We start from the raw sequence: 11,656 nt of genomic DNA, 5'->3' as shown, positions 1-11,656 counted from the left end.
GACTCTGTACCGGTACCCCCTGTATATAGTCTCCACATTGACTCTGTACCGTAACACCCTGTATATAGCCTCCACATTGACTCAGTACCGGTACCCCCTGTATATAGTCTCCACATTGACTCTGTACCGGTACCCCCTGTATATAGCCTCCACATTGACTCTGTACCGGTACCCCCTGTATATAGCCTCCACATTGACTCTGTACCGGTACCCCCTGTATATAGCCTCCACATTGACTCTGTACCGGTACCCCCTGTATATAGCCTCCACATTGACTCTGTACCGTAACACCCTGTATATAGCCTCCACATTGACTCAGTACCGGTACCCCCTGTATATAGCCTCCACATTGACTCTGTACCGGTACCCCCTGTATATAGCCTCCACATTGACTCTGTACCGGTACCCCCTGTATATAGCCTCCACATTGACTCTGTACCGTAACACCCTGTATATAGCCTCCACATGGACTCTGTACCGGTACCCCCTGTATATAGTCTCCACATTGACTCTGTACCGGTACCCCCTGTATATAGCCTCCACATTGACTCTGTACCGTAACACCCTGTATATAGCCTCCACATTGACTCAGTACCGGTACCCCCTGTATATAGCCTCCACATTGACTCAGTACCGTAACACCCTGTATATAGCCTCCACATTGACTCTGTACCGGTACCCCCTGTATATAGCCTCCACATTGACTCTGTACCGGTACCCCCTGTATATAGCCTCCACATTGACTCTGTACCGGTACCCCCTGTATATAGCCTCCACATTGACTCTGTACCGCTACCCCCTGTATATAGCCTCCACATTGACTGAGTACCGTAACACCCTGTATATAGCCTCCACATTGACTCTGTACCGGTACCCCCTGTATATAGCCTCCACATTGACTCTGTACCGGTACCCCCTGTATATAGCCTCCACATTGACTCTGTACCGGTACCCCCTGTATATAGCCTCCACATTGACTCTGTACCGGTACCCCCTGTATATAGCCTCCACATTGACTCAGTACCGGTACCCCCCCTGTATATAGTCTCCACATTGACTCTGTACAGGTACCCCCTGTATATAGCCTCCACATTGACTCAGTACCGTAACACCCTGTATATAGCCTCCACATTGACTCAGTACCGGTACCCCCTGTATATAGCCTCCACATTGACTCTGTACCGCTACCCCCTGTATATAGCCTCCACATTGACTGAGTACCGTAACACCCTGTATATAGCCTCCACATTGACTCTGTACCGGTACCCCCTGTATATAGCCTCCACATTGACTCTGTACCGGTACCCCCTGTATATAGCCTCCACATTGACTCAGTACCGGTACCCCCTGTATATAGCCTCCACATTGACTCTGTACCAGTACCCCCCTGTATATAGCCTCCACATTGACTCTGTACCGGTACCCCCTGTATATAGTCTCCACATTGACTCTGTACCGGTACCCCCTGTATATAGCCTCCACATTGACTCTGTACCGGTACCCCCTGTATATAGCCTCCACATTGACTCTGTACCGGTACCCCCTGTATATAGTCTCCACATTGACTCTGTACCGGTACCCCCTGTATATAGCCTCCACATTGACTCTGTACCGGTACCCCCTGTATATAGTCTCCACATTGACTCTGTACCGGTACCCCCTGTATATAGTCTCCACATTGACTCTGTACCGGTACCCCCTGTATATAGCCTCCACATTGACTTTGTACCCGTACCCCCTGTATATAGCCTCCACATGGACTCTGTACCGGTACCCCCTGTATATAGTCTCCACATTGACTCTGTACCGGTACCCCCTGTATATAGCCTCCACATTGACTCTGTACCGGTACCCCCTGTATATAGTCTCCACATTGACTCTGTACCGTTACCCCCTGTATATAGCCTCCACATGGACTCTGTACCGGTACCCCCTGTATATAGTCTCCACATTGACTCTGTACCGGTACCCCCTGTATATAGCCTCCACATTGACTCTGTACCGTAACACCCTGTATATAGCCTCCACATTGGTTCAGTACCGTAACACCCTGTATATAGTGTACATTTTATTTTATATTTTAGGAAATATTTTCTTAACTCTGCATTGTTGGTTCAGGGCTGGTCAGTCTGCATTTCACTGTGAGGTCTACACCTGTTGGTTAAGGGTTGGTCAGTCTGCATTTCACTGTGAGGTCTACACCTGTTGGTTAAGGGCTGGTCAGTCTGCATTTCACTGTGAGGTCTACACCTGTTGGTTAAGGGGCTGGTCAGTCTGCATTTCACTGTGAGGTCTACACCTGTTGGTTAAGGGGCTGGTCAGTCTGCATTTCACTGTGAGGTCTACACCTGTTGGTTAAGGGGCTGGTCAGTCTGCATTTCACTGTGAGGTCTACACCTGTTGGTTAAGGGCTGGTCAGTCTGCATTTCACTGTGAGGTCTACACCTGTTGGTTAAGGGGCTGGTCAGTCTGCATTTCACTGTGAGGTCTACACCTGTTGGTTAAGGGGCTGGTCAGTCTGCATTTCACTGTGAGGTCTACACCTGTTGGTTAAGGGGCTGGTCAGTCTGCATTTCACTGTGAGGTCTACACCTGTTGGTTAAGGGGCTGGTCAGTCTGCATTTCACTGTGAGGTCTACACCTGTTGGTTAAGGGCTGGTCAGTCTGCATTTCACTGTGAGGTCTACACCTGTTGGTTAAGGGCTGGTCAGTCTGCATTTCACTGTGAGGTCTACACCTGTAGGTTAAGGGCTGGTCTGTCTGCATTTCACTGTGAGGTCTACACCTGTTGGTTAAGGGCTGGTCATTCTGCATTTCACTGTGAGGTCTACACCTGTTGGTTAAGGGCTGGTCAGTCTGCATTTCACTGTGAGGTCTACACCTGTTGGTTAAGGGCTGGTCAGTCTGCATTTCACTGTGAGGTCTACACCTGTAGGTTAAGGGCTGGTCTGTCTGCATTTCACTGTGAGGTCTACACCTGTTGGTTAAGGGCTGGTCATTCTGCATTTCACTGTGAGGTCTACACCTGTTGGTTAAGGGCTGGTCAGTCTGCATTTCACTGTGAGGTCTACACCTGTTGGTTAAGGGCTGGTCAGTCTGCATTTCACTGTGAGGTCTACTACACCTGTTGTATTCTGCATATCACTGTGAGGTCTACTACACCTGTTGTATTCGGCGCATGTGACAAGTAACATTTGATTTGATTCACAGCAGGGTCTAGTTAGATTTAACTGAGAAAGCATCAAGGTAGTGTGTTTAATGTTTTCAAATGTTTCTGTGTCCGTTTGGACACACAGAGATACTTAGCTCATAATGTGTAGAGAACTGTTCCTTGATGGATAGGCTATTGTACAACACACAGAGCTATTTTCCTTTATTCAGGACATTTAGAATGACAACACATTACAGAGTAGCCTAGTGGGATTATTCACAACATTATCTGGTGATCAGGTTATGAAATGTCAAAACAAAGACATTTTATTGTCCATGTTTCACCTGGAATATTAAATGATTTATAGTCCGAGGTCTATGTTGTAAGTTAGTGGTCCTACAGTAGGTCTATGTTATTGTTAGGTGAAGTTATGGGTCCTACAGTAGGTCTATGTTATTGTTAGGTGAAGTTATGGGTCCTACAGTAGGTCTATGTTGTTGTTATGGGTCCTACAGTAGGTCTATGTTATTGTTAGGTGAAGGTGTGGGTCCTACAGTAGGTCTATGTTGTTGTTGGGTGAAGTTATGGGTCCTACAGTAGGTCTATGTTATTGTTAGGTGAAGTTATGGGTCCTACAGTAGGTCTATGTTGTTGTTATGGGTCCTACAGTAGGTCTATGTTGTTGTTAGGTGAAGTTGTGGGTCCTACAGTAGGTCTATATTATTGTTAGAGGAAGTTATGGGTCCTATGCTATCATCTGGGACCATTCAACAGTCTAGATTTACCAGGTTATTACTGCTAAATACACTGCTGTTCACCACCTGGGACCATTCAACAGTCTAGATTTATCAGGTTATTACTGCTAAACAATAAACCTTTTTTGGGGTTGTCATAGACTTACAATTGTTGTTTTGATTATTTCTTACATTTTCTAAAAGACTATTTGGTTGTGATAATTGCAAAATATTGTAATGAAACAGGCAGTGAGCAGGTCTCGAACCCTCGACCTTCTAGCCCGAGGTCCGGCGCGCTATCGACTGTGCCGCAAAAGCATGCTCGAGCGGCAGAGTCGATTTCCGCGCTTATAAACCCAGGGTCGTTACAATATGTATTTTGGATGCAGCAGTTGTTTGCTTAAATGTTAACGCTAGGCTGGAAGCAAAGCTGTTAGCTAGAATGCTAACGCTTATTGACATAGGCTGGAAGCAAAGCTGTTAGCTAGAATGCTAACGCTTATTGACATAGGCTGGAAGCAAAGCTGTTAGCTAGAATGCTAACGCTTATTGACATAGGCTGATAGCAAAGCTGTTAGCTAGAATGCTAACGCTTATTGACATAGGTTGGTGGCCAAGCTGTTAGCTAGTATGCTAACGCTTATTGACATAGGCTGGAAGCAAAGCTGTTAGCTAGTATGCTAACGCTTATTGACATAGGCTGGAAGCAAAGCTGTTAGCTAGAATGCTAACGCTTATTGACATAGTCTGGAAGCAAAGCTGTTAGCTAGAATGCTAACGCTTATTGACATAGGCTGGAAGCAAAGCTGTTAGTTAGAATGCTAACGCTTATTGACATAGGCTGGTAGCAAAGATGTTAGCTAGAATGCTAACGCTTATTGACATAGGCTGATAGCAAAGCTGTTAGCTAGAATGCTAACGCTTATTGACATAGGTTGGTGGCCAAGCTGTTAGCTAGTATGCTAACGCTTATTGACATAGGCTGGAAGCAAAGCTGTTAGCTAGTATGCTAACGCTTATTGACATAGGCTGGCGGCAAAGCTGTTAGCTAGTATGCTAACGCTTATTGACATAGGCTGGAAGCAAAGCTGTTAGCTAGAATGCTAACGCTTATTGACATAGGCTGGTAGCAAAGATGTTAGCTAGAATGCTAATGCTTATTGACATAGGCTGGTAGCAAAGCTGGTAGCTAGTATGCTAACGCTTATTGACATAGGCTGGAAGCAAAGCTGTTAGCTAGTATGCTAACGCTTATTGACATAGGCTGGAAGCAAAGCTGTTAGCTAGTATGCTAACGCTTATTGACATAGGCTGGAAGCAAAGCTGTTAGCTAGTATGCTAACGCTTATTGACATAGGCTGGAAGCAAAGCTGTTAGCTAGTATGCTAACGCTTATTGACATCAAGCTGATAGCAAAGCTGTTAGCTAGAATGCTAACGCTTATTGACATAGGCTGGCGGCAAAGCTGTTAGCTAGTATGCTAACGCTTATTGACATAGGCTGGAAGCAAAGCTGTTAGCTAGAATGCTAACGCTTATTGACATAGGCTGGTAGCAAAGATGTTAGCTAGAATGCTAATGCTTATTGACATAGGCTGGTAGCAAAGCTGGTAGCTAGTATGCTAACGCTTATTGACATAGGCTGGAAGCAAAGCTGTTAGCTAGAATGCTAACGCTTATTGACATAAGCTGGAAGCAAAGCTGTTAGCTAGAATGCTAACGCTTATTGGCGAGCTTCAATGCCATACAACTCTCCTTCCGTGGCCTCCAATTGCTCTTAAATACAAGTAAAACTAAATGCATGCTCTTCAACCGATCGCTGCCTGCACCTGCCCGCCTGTCCAACATCACTACTCTAGACGGCTTTGACTTAGAATATGTGGACAACTACAAATACCTAGGTGTCTGGTTAGACTGTAAACTCTCCTTCCAGACTCACATCAAACATCTCCAATCCAAAGTTAAATCTAGAATTGGCTTCCTATTCCGCAACAAAGCATCCTTCACTCATGCTGCCAAACATACCCTTGTAAAACTGACCATCCTACCAATCCTCGACTTCGGTGATGTCATTTACAAAATAGCCTCCAATACCCTACTCAATAAATTGGATGCAGTCTATCACAGTGCCATCCGTTTTGTCACCAAAGCCCCTTACACTACCCACCACTGCGACCTGTACACTCTCGTTGGCTGGCCCTCGCTTCATACTCGTCGCCAAACCCACTGGCTCCAGGTCATCTACAAGACCCTGCTAGGTAAAGTCCCCCCTTATCTCAGCTCGCTGGTCACCATAGCAGCACCTACCTGTAGCACGCGCTCCAGCAGGTATATCTCTCTGGTCACCCCCAAAACCAATTCTTCCTTTGGCCGCCTCTCATTCCAGTTCTCTGCTGCCAATGACTGGAACGAACTACAAAAATCTCTGAAATTGGAAACACTTATCTCCCTCACTAGCTTTAAGCACCAGCTGTCAGAGCAGCTCATAGATTACTGCACCTGTACATAGCCTATCTATAATTTAGCCCAAACAACTACCTCTTTACCTACTGTATTCATTTATTTATTTTTGCTCCTTTGCACCCCATTATTTCTATCTCTACTTTGCACTTTCTTCCACTGCAAACCAACCATTCCAGTGTTTTTATTTTATTTTATTTTTTTACTTGCTATATTGTATTTACTTCGCCACCATGGCCTTTTTAAATAAAGGTGAAATAAAAAAATAAAAAAATTGACATAGTCTGGAAGCAAAGCTGTTAGCTAGAATGCTAACGCTTATTGACATAGGTTGGTGGCCAAGCTGTTAGCTAGTATGCTAACGCTTATTGACATAGTCTGGAAGCAAAGCTGTTAGCTAGAATGCTAACGCTTATTGACATAGGCTGGTAGCAAAGATGTTAGCTAGAATGCTAACGCTTATTGACATAGGCTGGTAGCAAAGCTGTTAGCTAGAATGCTAACGCTTATTGACATAGGCTGGTAGCAAAGCTGTTAGCTAGAATGCTAACGCTTATTGACATAGGCTGGAAGCAAAGCTGTTAGCTAGAATGCTAACGCTTATTGACATAGTCTGGAAGCAAAGCTGTTAGCTAGAATGCTAACGCTTATTGACATAGGTTGGTGGCCAAGCTGTTAGCTAGTATGCTAACGCTTATTGACATAGTCTGGAAGCAAAGCTGTTAGCTAGAATGCTAACGCTTATTGACATAGGCTGGTAGCAAAGATGTTAGCTAGAATGCTAACGCTTATTGACATAGGCTGGTAGCAAAGCTGTTAGCTAGAATGCTAACGCTTATTGACATAGTCTGGAAGCAAAGCTGTTAGCTAGAATGCTAACGCTTATTGACATAGGCTGGTAGCAAAGCTGTTAGCTAGAATGCTAACGCTTATTGACATCAAGCTGATAGCAAAGCTGTTAGCTAGAATGCTAACGCTTATTGACATAGGTTGGTGGCCAAGCTGTTAGCTAGTATGCTAACGCTTATTGACATAGGCTGGAAGCAAAGATGTTAGCTAGAATGCTAACGCTTATTGACATAGGCTGGAAGCAAAGCTGTTAGCTAGAATGCTAACGCTTATTGACATAGTCTGGAAGCAAAGCTGTTAGCTAGAATGCTAACGCTTATTGACATACGCTGGTAGCAAAGCTGTTAGCTAGAATGCTAACGCTTATTGACATAGTCTGGAAGCAAAGCTGTTAGCTAGAATGCTAACGCTTATTGACATAGGCTGGTAGCAAAGCTGTTAGCTAGAATGCTAACGCTTATTGACATCAAGCTGATAGCAAAGCTGTTAGCTAGAATGCTAACGCTTATTGACATAGGTTGGTGGCCAAGCTGTTAGCTAGAATGCTAACGCTTATTGACATAGTCTGGAAGCAAAGCTGTTAGCTAGAATGCTAACGCTTATTGACATAGGCTGGTAGCAAAGCTGTTAGCTAGAATGCTAACGCTTATTGACATCAAGCTGATAGCAAAGCTGTTAGCTAGAATGCTAACGCTTATTGACATAGGTTGGTGGCCAAGCTGTTAGCTAGTATGCTAACGCTTATTGACATAGGCTGGAAGCAAAGCTGTTAGCTAGAATGCTAACGCTTATTGACATAGGCTGGTAGCAAAGATGTTAGCTAGAATGCTAACGCTTATTGACATAGGCTGGTAGCAAAGCTGTTAGCTAGAATGCTGAAGGAGACCAGATTAGACTCATAATGAGGCTGTTCATGTCGAAGGAGACCGGATTAGACTCATAATGAGGCTACCATGTTGAAGGAGACCAGATTAGACTCATAATGTTGAAACACCATTGTTACGGATACAAGTGTTCTGTGTGTATCCTGTGTGTATTTCTTTTCTCTCCTTCTCCCCTACTCACAGGTGACAATAATCATTCCCCAATCAGTCATCAATCAGTCGCTAATCGGAAGACACCTGCTCCTTTTCCCTTACCCAATCACAGTCCCTTTCCCTTGGTTTAAAACCCCTGTCAGTTGTTGTCTCCCCAGCGCAATCTCTTTGTAACATGCCTTCTGTCTGTAGATCGCTTGTGTGTTTTGCATCTACATGTCACTTTGTCCCCACCTGTGAGTATTGTTTTGGTTATGGTGTTTGAGTGTTTGTTTGATGGTGGGAAAAGGGGGTAACCAGACAAGTCGCCCTTGGGCATACACTACCCGTAGGTAAACTTTGTTATATAAACACTAGTTAGAACTGGGCGGACCACCCCCTGTATTTTTGGTTAGTTAGTTAGCTGTTTGTGAAGTAGGCTAGTCTAGCTTAGGGGTGTTTTTGAATTATTATTCTTTCATTCCTTGGGTCCCGCTCAGCCCCTTTTCCTGCTCCCCCCCCATTTACCGTGTGTTTATAAATAAACATTTAGTGTTTGACGGTAATTAAGTTGTCTGTGGTTATTTTTGTTCTCACTGTTACGTTGTCACTATAATAATTTGCATGAGTTGTGTTACGGGTCCCATTACCATCCCCCCTAGATTGTCGGGCCAAAGGGATTCGTAACAACCATGTTGAAGGAGACCAGATTAGACTCATAATGTTGAAACACCATGTTGAAGGAGACCAGATTAGACTCATAATGAGGCTACCATGTTGAAGGAGACCAGATTAGACTCATAATGAGGCTACCATGTTGAAGGAGACCAGATTAGACTCATAATGTTGAAACACCATGTTGAAGGAGACCAGATTAGACTCATAATGAGGCTGAGTATGTTGAAGGAGACCAGATTAGACTCATAGTGAGGCTACCATGTTGAAGGAGACCATGTGCAACCTAATGCTAGGTTGGTAGCAAAGCTGGAATGCTAACGTTTATTGACATAGACTGTCAGCAAAGCTAGCCAAAGATTTTTCTGGTTGAAATTAAAGTTTTTTTTAAAAGTATAAAGCAGTTGATTTGAAACAATGGCATAAACGAGCCTTTACAATTATAATCCAAAAGTAGTGTGAAATTCACTCATATTAAACCAGTAAATGGAGGCTCTTTTTGCTGTCAGTCTATTGGAACTCCATGAACTCCAACTCTATGAGAACTCCCCTGAGTTTTCCCCCACGGTGGTGAATTAGTACCTAGGGTTTTTAACAGCTGTATTAATTTATTTCTAGAATCATCCACTATATACTACTGTGACAAAAACAAGACAATATGGCTGTTTTTGCTCACTTGAATGTCCTTAAGACAGCTTTCAAATAAGTTTGTAAAAGCATTTTATTACAGACTTAAATTGTTATAAAACATCACGGGCAATCACCTTTTACCTCAAATAGACAGTATTTTACTACTAATGTGAAAACAAGACTAAATGTGTCAAATATTTTAAACATTTATTACAGACGTCAATTGTTGTACAACGTCATGGCTATGCTGTTGGCATCACCTCCTACAGTGGATTTCTGCTGTTGTGGGCCTTTAACCATCTGTCTGACTTTGTCATTCACACAGGAGAGATACGGGACTATGGTGGATCCTCTGGGGAGCCTCAACAACCTCATGATGCTGAAGAGGCAGAGAAGAGTCCCTCCACATCAGAACACCTCGAGAAATACCAGCGGAGACCCACAGGAAAGACACCTCACTGCTGCGCTGACTGTGGGAAGAGTTACTCAAGATCAGATTCACTAAAACTACACCAGAGAATTCACACAGATGATAAATCTCACTGCTGCTCTGACTGTGGGAAGAGACTTACCTCTTCGGCAGACCTTATAAGACACCAGAGAATCCATACAGGAGAGAAACCGTATAGCTGTGATCAGTGTGGGAAGAGTTTTAATGTTCCAAGCAGCCTGAAAACACACCAGAGAACACACACAGGAGAGAAACCTTATAGCTGTACTCAATGTGGGAAGAGTTTTTCTTCGTCAAGCCGTCTGACTATACACCAGAGAATACACACAGGAGAGAATCCTTATATCTGTGATCAATGTGGGATGAATTTTTCTACATCTAGCCAGCTGACTTTGCACCAGAGAACACACACAGGAGATAAGCCTTATAGCTGTAATCAATGTGGGAAGAGTTTTGCTCACTCGCGCAGCATGACAGCACACCTGAGAATACACACTGGCGAGAAACCCCACTGTTGCTCTGACTGTGAGAAGAGATTCACCTCTTCAGCAGACCTTAAAATACATCAGAGAATCCATACAGGAGAGAAACCTTATAGCTGCTCTGACTGTGGGAAGAGCTTTTCAAAATCATCTACATTACAATCACACCAGAGAATTCACACCGGAGAGAAACCTTATAGCTGCTCTGACTGTGGGAAGAGCTTTTCAAAATCATCTACATTACAATCACACCAGAGAATTCACACTGGAGAGAAACCTTATAGCTGTTATCAATGTGGGAAGAGTTTTACTGAATCTAGACGGCTAACTACACACCAGAGAACACACACCGGAGTGAAACCTTACCACTGCTCGGACTGTGGAAAGAGATTTGTTTCGTCAGGACATTTAAAATCACATCAGAGAACACACACAGGAGAGAAGCCTTATAGCTGTGATCAATGTGGGAAGAGCTTTACTCACTCAAGCAGCCTGACTATACACCAGAGAACACACACAGGAGAGAAACCTTATAGCTGTGATCAATGTGGGAAGAGTTTTGTTACATCTAGCCAGCTGACTATACACCAGAGAACACACACAGGAGAGAAATCTCATAGCTGTGGTCAATGTGGGAAGTGTTTTGTTACATCTAGCCGCTTGACTATACACCAGAGAACACACACAGGAGAGAAACCTTATAGCTGTACTCAATGTGGGAAGAGTTTTGTTACATCTAGCAGTCTGACTATACACCAGAGAACACACACAGGAGAGAAACCTTATAGCTGTGCTCAATGTGGGAAGTGTTTTACTACATCTAGCCATCTGTCTATGCACCAGAGAACACACACTGGAGAGAATCCTCATAGTTGAAATCAATGTGGGAAGAATTTTACTCTGATATCACACCAGAGAACACACACAAGAGAGAATCCTTGCTGTGATCAATGTGTGAAGAGATACTCTGATAAAATATCTCTGATTAAGCATCAGAAAATACATGAAGGAGTTGTTTCATGATATCAATGAAATAATGTCACAATATAGAATGTTTTAACATTGTAGTAGGGAGTATTTTAATGATGTCACAATGTAGAATGTTTTAACATTGTAGTAGGAGTATTTTAATGATGTCACAATGTAGAATGTTGTAGTAGGTGTATTTTAATGAATCATGTCACAATGTAAAATATATATATTGAGTGA

The 11,656-nt window shown here is 43.6% G+C and overlaps 1 pseudogene; it reads left to right on the top strand.

Moving 5' to 3' along the window:
- Nucleotides 1–9,146: 9,146 nt before the first annotated feature.
- LOC120041362 lies at nt 9,147–11,338 on the top strand (annotated as a pseudogene).
- Nucleotides 11,339–11,656: the final 318 nt, after the last annotated feature.

Source organism: Salvelinus namaycush, unplaced genomic scaffold (genome assembly GCF_016432855.1).
Source record: "Salvelinus namaycush isolate Seneca unplaced genomic scaffold, SaNama_1.0 Scaffold45, whole genome shotgun sequence".
In the NCBI taxonomy this organism is placed as follows: Eukaryota; Metazoa; Chordata; class Actinopteri; order Salmoniformes; family Salmonidae; genus Salvelinus; species Salvelinus namaycush.
Note: the sequence above shows the minus strand (reverse complement) of the source record. Positions and strands in the feature narration are given on the sequence as shown.